Below are 10,835 nucleotides of genomic sequence, written 5' to 3'. Positions count from 1 at the left end.
CAAACTTTAGACTTAATTTCTTTATAGTTAATAAGGAAATTCTTATTAGATACTATATACCTAGTAGCTCCGGTATTATAGATAAAATTAAAGATCTTTTTATTCTTATAACTAAGAAATCCTCCTTTTCTTACCTTTAAAACTAATTCCTTTATTCTAGGAATCGAGGCTTCTAAAGGTCCTAAAAGAGAGTCTTTATTAGCTTCTACTATAGGGGTATTTATAGAGGTTAAAATTACCTTTAAATCCTTAGACGTTTATATAGGGGTCGGAGCCCTAGAAAGGTCTATAAGGTCGATATCTAGGTCTATATTTTCTTATAAAGCTATATTTAAGACCTTATTACTATCGTCCGAATCGGACTCTAGCTCTATAATTTAAGCCTTCCTTCTTTATTAGTAGTAGAAATACTACTAAAAGGGGATTTCTTCCTAGAAGAAGAAGATAAAGAAGAAGATTTTCTCTTCTTAGAAATTCGAGTCCTATCGTCCTTCTTTCCTTTATTTAAAACCTAATAAGCAAGAGCCTTATTTAGTTATAATTTATAGTAATTTACTATAAAATGCCTTAGTTTTTTGCATTCCTTATAATAAGGAGTATCTATAGAATTTCTATAGGATTTCTAAGGCTTCCTTCGTATTAGGAAGGCTTTCTCCGAAGATTTATCTATATCCTCTATTCTTCTAGCTTCGTCTAAAAGACTAGCTGTTAGGGATTTAAGGGTAAACGCCGTAGAATTATACCTAAGGCTCTATATAATATTTATAATATAGCTTCTAAATTCCTTATTAAGGCAATTAAGAATCTATACTATAAGGATAACTTCTAGAATTTCTATACTATAGGATTTTAAATCCTCGTAGATTTCTTTTACCTTATAAAGGTATTTCTCTAAATTAGAGCCCGAGGGACTAAGATTAAAGAGCTGCTTTATAAGCAAATAATCTAACGAGAAATTCGACGGATTATATAGCTTTATAAGCTTATCCTAAGCAGCTTTAGCATTTATTAAATGCTTAATTTATATTAAAGGGCTATCTTTAACTCGAAGAAAAATCTAGGATAAAGCTTCTATAGTCTTTATATGATTTTCTTGCTCTAAGGTAGTAGTAAGCTTTTCCTTAGTAAGGATAGCTCTTATCCTCGTAGTCTAAAGAGTATAATTTAAATTTCCCTTAAGTCTAAAGAATTTATATTCTTTCTATCTACCTATTTTATATAAATTCGGTATTATTTCGTTTATAGGGATCGAGAAGTCTAGGCGGGAGTTTAAGAGCGTAGGAAGGTAGAAAAAGTCGTTAGGGGGATTTTCGAAAGGAATTTTAATCGGGTATTTCGACAAGGAATTTCAAAGGTATAAGTTAATTTCCCGGCTTAAAAGGAGTAAGCCGGGCTTATAACCTCTTAAGGTATATAAGCAAAAGCGGAATTTTAGGAAATCAAGGAATCACGTAAGACTACGTAATAAAGGGGAAGAAGGAGTATAAGGTAGGATTTTCAACGGAATTTATTAGTAGTATATTAGTATATAGAAGAGGTGTTAAAGTTTATAATTCTCTATCTATCTACTAGCGGACATACTATCTTATATAGATAATTATAGCTAAACGGAAGAACCTTTTAGGACTAGATTTAGGCTGCCGTATAGCCCTAAGACTAGGGAATTCCGTGATACCTCGAGTAAATCTAGAAGTGTCTTAGTTCTACTAATATTCGTATTTAAAGGAGGTTAGTTGTGCCGGTGTTCTTAAGAGGTCTTAGCTAGCATTCTAAGCTAGCTCTATTCCTTCGATTCCCGATTATACGATAACCGGCAACCCGTTTAATGCATAATAACATGCAAAATAACGAGCGATTCTTGCTCTATAGGATAAGATTTTATCTATAATTAATATACTACTTATTAGCTTATATAATCGGGAGAGTATATTATAGCTGCTTTATTTATAGTAGGAACACCGTTCCTTATACTAAGAAGGAAGAAAGGGGACCTATACTAGTTATAGACGACCTAAAAGAACGGAAAAGGATTATTATAAAGTACTACGCGTAAATAGGATATAAAGGACGATAAGTTATATATACGTTTATAAAGGATAGGTATTAGTAGGCTAGCCTTTAGAATAATATTTACGGCGTAATCTCTTCTTATAAAGAATGCTAATACTTTGCGACTAAGAGACCCTAGGAAGTTATAACCGCGACCGCGCCTAGCTACCCTATAAGTAAGATTTACTTCGATAGCTAGTATATACTATTTAATTATAGGTATTCGTACCTTATAGAAGTATAAGACGACCTTACTAGATAGGTAGAAATAACCCTAGTAAAAGAAATTACCGCGGGAGCTATAACTAAATTTATACTCTTTATTATTTATAGGTATAGCGTAATACTATACGCTATAATCGATAGAGGGCCCGAAATAAAGAAAGACTTTAAGTATATCCTAGAGGATATAAGCGTTAAAGTTATCTAAACTTCGGTATATAATTTAAAGGCGAACGCGGTAGTAGAATAAGGGTACTAAAGGTTAATAATAGTACTTATAAAAATAGTAAAGAAAAAGGGTAAGTAGATTAGATACCTTAACTAAGTAATCCTTATAGACCGAATAGTAGTTAAAGAGTCTTATAGAATATTAGCTTTCTACCTACTATATAGATAAGAACTAGTACTACCTCTTAAGGTAGAATACCTAACTTAGCGACTAATCGATTAAGATAAAGTAAAGATAAGAGAAGAATTATTTAAAGTATAAGTATAAGTTTTAAAAAGGAAAGAAAAAGATATAAAAGAAGCTAAGAAAAGAGTAATAAGATATTAAAATTAATTAGTAGAGAGGATAGATAAAGCTAATAAGTATACGATAAGGAAAGAAAGCCTATAACCTAGAGACCTTATCTTACTATTTAATATAAGATAATTAAATAATCTAGAGAGGTAAGCTAAGTATTAAATAAGGTAGAACGGTCTCTTTTAAGTAGTATCGCGCTTAAAGTAGTCTAGGGCGTATAGGATTAAGACTTTAGATAGAATCGTGCTTAATAAGATAATCTTAAGAGAGTATTTAAAGAAGTTTAAAAAAGATAAAGAAGGTTAGTAGTGCTTTACTAAAGATAACTAGTTACTATAGGATAAGATTACTCTCGATAAAAGGAGGAAGGAAGAAATAATAAATAAAGTAGATAATTTACTACTCTTACTAAGTAAAGAAGCCTTAGATTAAATAATACTATAGTCGTAACGACTCCTTAATAAACCTTAGAAGGATTAAAGCTAGGAAGAGGAAAAAGAGCGACTATAGATACCTAAGAAAGGCCTAAGGTATATAATCGAGGTTTAGCTACCGTAACTTAGTAAAGTAAAAAAGGATCTCTATATAAGAGCCTTAAAGACGCTAATTTAACGAGAAAAGGAAGAGGTAAAAAGGAGCTAGGGAGGAAAAGGTAGTAAAGATAAAAATCTATAACTATCGTAAGAAGTACGCTAGAACCTAACTAATAACTAAGGCACCGTCTAACTATTTAATCGAAGGACGACTATAATAGCCGAGATATTTATAAGCGCCCTACCTACTACCTTATTATTTTAAATTTTCTACCTAAGGCTCCCTAAGTAGATAAAGATAATATTTCCTACCCTTTCTTAATAATAACCTACCCTCTACTACCTTAAAGAAGATAAATAAAGATATAATTAAATAATAAAGTAAGAAAACGAATATTCTTACTACTTACCTCCCTTAAGAATAGGAGTTTTTACTTTATAGATAGGGACGTTTATTCTTTATTATAAAGGGGGAGACCCGCTATAGTAAAAATAAATACGCCTATAAGATAAATTTTAATATATTTTTAACTTACTAGATTAAACGAGTATAACCTTAAGAGAAAAACTTTTACTACTAAAGATAGCGACTAGATAAGGCTACCTACTCCTAGTAAACCTACTATAGATTACTATAAAGCGAACTTAAAGACTATCTAATTATTACTTAAGAGAGAGCTCGTTAAACCTATATAATCTCTTTCTAAGTAAAATAAGTATAAGGTTAATTTCCTCCCCTTCCTTTAAATCCTTAGTAGGACTAAAAGGATTAAGGATATTATAAAGAAGATAAAGGGCGGTCTCGTTAGTAATATACTTATTATAAAATTTATTAGTCTTAAGGTTAGTATAGAAATTATAACTATATATATAGTTAGCGAATCTATTAAGGTCGTAAGTAGCCCTATAGTATCTAGGGAAGTACCGCTATTTATAAATAGGCGCCTTAGTTAAATCCTAAATATAGTTAGCGTAAGAACCGCTAATAGTGCCTAAAAGAAAGATATACTTATAAAAAGGAAATATAACGTACTTATAAGCGGAAGTTATAGTTATCTAATAAGTTTAAATATACCCTTAATAAAAGCGAGGATTATAAGTTTTATATAAAGTAATTAAGACTACTTAAGAGTATTCTTACCGCCTTAAACTAAGCTAAGAAAAGAAGTATCTACGTAGATAAGCGATTTTTATAGGGATATAGGTTACTAGCTAACGTCTATAATAAAGGGCATAGAAGACGATTTAATTATACCGACCTAGCGTGCTCTCGAGAAAGTAAGAGAGAGGAGAGCGACCGCGCGCTTTAATCCTAACGATATCGGGAGCTTTTAATAGAACCTATAACTAAAAGGTAATTTCTACGTAAATTAAAAACCCTTAGTAACCGATATTATTTCTACTATAGACCTAGGTCTCGAAGTAACTATAGATCTATAAAAGAAGATAGTTAAAACGAGCTAAGTAAGATTAAATAAGTTAGATAGTTATTACTTAAAAATACTCTATATAAAGAGGAAAGACCTTAGTATAATAATTTTAAGTAAGAAGAGTAGTAGTAATAAGGGAAGGTTATAGAAGAGTAGTTAAAGAGAGGTTAACGATATTTAGTAGCTCTTTAGTTTTAAGTTTAGCGGTCTTATAAGATATAATAAGGAAGAAGAGGTAGTCGTAAAAAGAGAAGATAAAAGGTAGCGGTCCGGTAAAATAAAGAAGATAAAGGAGAGAAGAGGAAGAAGAGGAATAGAAAGAGTAAAGAAGAGAAGAAAAAGGCAGAGATTAAATAGCTTACTAATTAATAACTAGTAAAAGAAGCTATTTAAGTATAACCCCTAAATACGCCTAAGACCTTACCGCTATAAAGGCCGGCTAAAGTAACTAATAACCGCGCGCTTTAATAACTATTTATTTTTCTTACTATACCCTTCTTCTTCCTTCCTTCTTCTTCCTTCTATATATATATATATATATACTTCGCTTACTTCCTTACTTATAATAATCCCCTCTATTAATATAACTCTTATATATATATATAATACTTAGCCTCTTAGCGTTATAACTTAGAACTACTTACCTTAACTATCTAATCTTATCTTCTCCCTTTCTTTCGCTTACTTTACCCTTTCCTAAGATATAGCGGCGAACCTAAATAATATCCTAGGCCCGGCTATAGACCTCCCTAAGAATACCGCTATCTTTTTTAGCGTACTACTATTTAGGAGTAAGAGCTCTATTTTACTTACTTACTATAGCGAAGTTAAAGTAAAAGGTAGTAAAGGGCGCTTCTACGTTAAAGATAAGGAAAAGTTCGTAGACTAAGACTAACGAGACGTTTATAAGTAGAAGTAACCTCCCTAGTATATTTATAGAGATCGTTAGTACCTAATACTAACGGGTCTTATTAGGCGGCGGGATATTACCTTCGAAGACGCTTAGATAATATATAAGGGCGTTAAAAAGATAAACGGATTTGCTAGGAATAAGGCCCGCTAAGAAGAGTATATTATCGACGTATATAACTTTCTCTATAGAGCTATCGATAAACGATAGGCTACAAGCTTTAGCCTTAGCGCAATAATTAAAATCTTAATAAGAGGTATTAAGAACGTAGTATACCCCTTACCTTACCCGCTATCGGTTTATACCGACTACTAAGGGGAACCTATTAAAGATATAGAAGATAGATATAAGAAATACTATAAATACTTAAATAATAAGGAGTATCTAATTAAGTTTACCGCTCTTACCTTCGACCTTAGTTACTTTACGTATAAATAAAGGTATACGACTAAAGTTATTAACTTTTTAGTAGGTATAAACGAAGGGGGACTCTACTAAGGGGCGTTCTTTTAGGACTATAGAAAAGGAAACCTAGTCGTTTTTAATACTTAGAAAGAGGGATAATACGCTAAACTCTATACGTTCTTATAAGTATAGCGGTAGTTTCTTTATATCCTCTAAGTTCCTTATAACTTTACCTATATACTAGTCCCTTATACCGCTTAGTAAGAAGGGTAGGAGTATAGCTACTTAGCCTTAATAATAATTTAATATTAGGTTAAAGGTATAGTTAGGCTATGCCTTAAGATAATTAAATAGCGATGCCTAAAAGTTAAAGTAATTCTAAAGTAAAGGTATAGGGCAACGTAAGAAGCCCTATAGATAGATAAGATCTTATACTAAGACTAGTATTTCTTTAAGCTAGATAAGAGGATAAGTATAAAAGGCTATATTAATAGGCTAATATATAAAATCTAAGCTATCGTAGCGAATAAGCTTAATTATATATAAGCGATATTATAAGGCGGTAGAGTTTCTTAGTAGTTTAATAGTAGGGTTAAACGACTATAAAAGATACTATTTAATTAAGGTCTAATAACCTTTAGCGGAGTCTTTCCTATAAGGATTCCTAGGAGTAAGTAGATTTATTAATATAACCGTATTATCTTAGGAGACTAGGAAGAATAAGACCTTTAGGAAGTCCTAGAGGTAGTTAACCTCCTAAATAGGCCTACTAAATAGAGACTACTACTTTAAAGAGATATAAAACTAGCTTATATAGTAAGGAAAGCGAGAAAGGAGCTATCTACGCTAGCTACCTTTATAAAGTAACCTAACCCGATCGCTTAAGCTATACGCGGTTTCTTTATAAAACTCCTCCTTAAAAAGACCCCTAACTATTTAATTACGCTAATAGGAATTAAGAATAGACCTAGTCCTTTATTACCTTAAGCGTTAACTAAATCGAGCTTCTTATCTAAACTAAGTAGCCTTTCCTTAAGTAACCTTAAGATAGGATCCTTACCCTAGAGCCTATAAAGGAAAGAGCTAAGCGCCCTTACTAGTCCCTTTATCTATATAAAAACAATGCCTTTATTCTCCCCCTTTAATATATAGCTAATTAAGCTTACTCCTTACCCGCTACTAATAACTCCTTTAAATGTATAAAGGAGTAAAAGACTTATAACCGTACCCCCGCCGATAACCTAATAAGGAGCTAGTAAGGAAGAAAGGTAGATAGCCCGACTACTAACTTACCTTAAGACTCCGAAATTACTAGGCGCTCGGTTAATTACCCTAAGGCTAAAGACTCTAGTAACGCTTATAGCACGCCCTATTACTCCCTAGAAACGAAGTATAGTAATAGCCTCTCTAGCTATAATCCTTATAAGGTTTATACTAGGTTTTAAACCCTCCTAAGTTAAAGGAGTTAAAAACCTAGGAATATATTAAAACTAATACTAGGATATTAACGACTATAATTCTATCTATTTATATAGGACTACTAATAACGCGATAACGATTAGCCTATAAGACTTTATAGCTTATTTAATCTAGCTATACCTAAAGCTATAGACTAGTAAAGACGCTAACTACTTTATTTCCTTAACGCCCTTAGGAATAATAAGCGCGAATACTTAGGAGTATATATAGGGGGTAGTAGATAATTATTTAAAGAAGGAAGTATACGAGCAAAAATAAGAAAGAGCTAAATAAGTAGCTCGTAAGTAAAGGGAGGAATAAAGGACGTAAAGGGAAAGGATTATAGTAAAAGAGAAAAGTTCTATCGATAGTTTATTTACTTACTTATATACTTAAGAAGAGAACCTTACCCGTTATTATCGCGCCCTTTCTATTAGTATCTTAGGTCGGAAAGTCGCTAAGGAGGAGTTTAATAGGTAAGATCGCACCCCTATAGATATTAGCCTATTAAGGGGGGGGGATAAGACCCTTAGCACTCCCCTTTTAACTTACTTCTAAGTATACTTAAAGGCGTTATAAAGACCTCGATTATCTAATTAGGTATCTTCCTTAATTATAGTTAATTTAAATTTTTATTTTTCCTCTTTAAAGTAAATACTATTAGTTATACGACTCTAGTAGAGATAAAGAGGTATAAAGTAAAGAAATCTCTAAGACTTATATTTATAACCTAAGGCCCTTAGAGCTATATATAGGCTTAATAATTAGATAATTATATAGTTAATTGCTCTACTAATCCTTAGCTATATACTACGTATACTTTAGGTATATACCCTTATCCCCGTTAAAATATTTATTAAGGGCTTCTCTTATATTATAATGCCCTTAAACGAGATTACTAGGAAATAAACCGCCTTTCGTTAAAGGCTTATATAGGAAGGAGCGTTCTATACGCTTAAGGACCTATTCTTATAAACCTTAGTATTACTTTAGTAGGATTTTAACCGGTCTACGTTAATTAAAGTAAACTATAGTAGCTAGGTACTTAAAGGAACGCTCTTTTAAGAGGTAAATAAGTAAAAGTAACTAGTAGCGTTCTACTCTTATAAGCTAACCTTAGTAAAGTAAAATTACGCTATTTATAATAAGGAGATACTAGCGATTATTAGCTACCTTAAGTAATAGTAAGTAGAGCTCTAGAGCTATAAGAGCTTTAAGGTTCTTATAGACTATAGGAACCTTAAGTACTTTATAACCTATTAATACTTCTTAGAGCGGTAAGCCCGCTAAGCGGAGTACCTCTTACGCTTTAACTTCTTAATTTAGTACCGCCTTAGGCGGGACTCTATAGTCCTAAACGCGCTTTCTTAGAAGGATTAAGACCGGCTAATAAGAGTAAATATCGAGGCCTAGGATCTATAGCTTATCCTATAAGAAGCGCTACGAACTTATATAGGAGCTTCCTTAGTAGAGGAAGGCGCGGTACTAGTAGATAAGCTTTCCCTTATACCTTTATTACTAAACGAGCTTTCCCTTATACCTTTACCTCGGCTTAGTAAGGAGGGATAGACTAGCTTAAGGGCGCGCGCGGCGAGAGTATTTTAAGATAAGGCCCTTTAACGCCTATAAGATAGGATAATAGCTCTAGACTATACCTATAAAGGCATATACCGCGCTATAGAGTCTAGCGCTTAACGCTTAGATCTAAAGCTAAAGTTAAAGGTATAAGTAGCGGACTACTATATCGACCTATAGGGGTATCTACGCTAGCGGGGGAGACTATAAGTACCGGGCGTACTATATACTATAGAAGCTAAGGAGAAGGATAGACCGCTAAAGCTAAATAAATAAAATAAGCTTTAAGGGAAGCTAGTTTAGCTTATTTATAACTTTAGTATTATAGGCTACTTAGGTCGGTAGGGTATAGTAGTAGGCCTCGTAAGGGATTTTTACTAGCCCCTCTTATAATACTATATTCGCTGCTTCTTTTATAACTATAATATTTATAGCTATACTAAGATTTAAAGGGCGTAGCTTAAAGGGCTACTTAAGTAGCTTTTAGTACTTAACCGGTTCTATATATATATATAAATAGACTTTATAATAGACCTTCTACTTATAAAAGGAGGTAACCGCTATATATAGGTAATTAAAGACTAGCTTAGTAAATTAATAATACTAAAGCTAATACTATTTATAGATATAAAAGCTTATATAGAGCGCTTTCTTTAGTACTAGGCCTAATTATATAGCTAGCCGACCTTTATTATAAGTAATAAAGGATTAAACTAAACTAGCCGCTTTTAATAGTACCTATACTAGCTACTTTAAATTATATAGCTACTTAGTATAGCTTATTACTTATAGACTAATAAGGGACCTAAGAGGGTTAACTAAGAAGCATAGGTATACTTATAAGTAGTAGTAGCCTATAACTAAGTAGACTAAGACCGCTAGCTCCTTATAGCCTAGCTCGCATTAAATAGTAGACCTTAGACCTTTATTAAAATAGCCCCCTTCTTTACTATATATAGCTTTAAGCCGCCCTCTTTAATCCTATTCGCTATAGATATAGTAGTAGAGTAATATAGTAGTTCGTTACTAAAGAGCCGCGCCTTTACGTTTATATAAAAGCTATAGGAAACTATAGAATACTATTAATCCGCGATAGCCGCCTTAGTATAAGATTAAGAGTAATATACTAATAAGACTAAGGCCTTAGTAGATAGGTTTATAGTAAGAGATAAGGTATAGCTTAACCTCTATAACTATAGGTTAGCGCGGCTAAAGAAAAAGCTAGACTAGCTATATATAAAGTTTATAGTATAAAGGGTTATTAGCCTATAGGTAGTTAAGCTCGATAGTCTTTTAACGGGGGTCTATAATAAGATTAACGTTAACCTCCTTTACTAAGCCTTCTTTAACCCGCTACTTAAATAAGAAGTAGTAAACGCTTAACCGCCCGCTATTAAGGTAAAAAGGGATAATAAATTCGAGGTTAAAGAGATATAAGCTATACGCTAAAAGAAGGTTAGCTAAGGGAATCGCTAAGAGGTCCTTATAAAGTAGCGCGGGTACCTTAACTTAATATAAGAACCTATATATAAGTTTATAAGAGCTATAGCCCTTAATAAGTTCGAGGCCTTATATAAACTAATAAATAAGAATAATAAACTAATAAACTACTAGTAGTACCTTAAGCTAAGACTATAAAGTAAGTAAAATAAAGGAGGTAGTTATAGTAATATAGGCGTAATAGTATAAGTAGAGATAAAAATAGCGTTTATTATAAGGTAGAGCCC

The sequence above is a fragment of the Hirsutella rhossiliensis genome (genome assembly GCF_020360975.1).
Source record: "Hirsutella rhossiliensis strain HR02 chromosome Unknown scaffold00008, whole genome shotgun sequence".
Classification (NCBI taxonomy): domain Eukaryota; kingdom Fungi; phylum Ascomycota; class Sordariomycetes; order Hypocreales; family Ophiocordycipitaceae; genus Hirsutella; species Hirsutella rhossiliensis.
The sequence above is the reverse complement of the archived record's forward strand: the minus strand, read 5'-3'. Positions refer to the sequence as shown.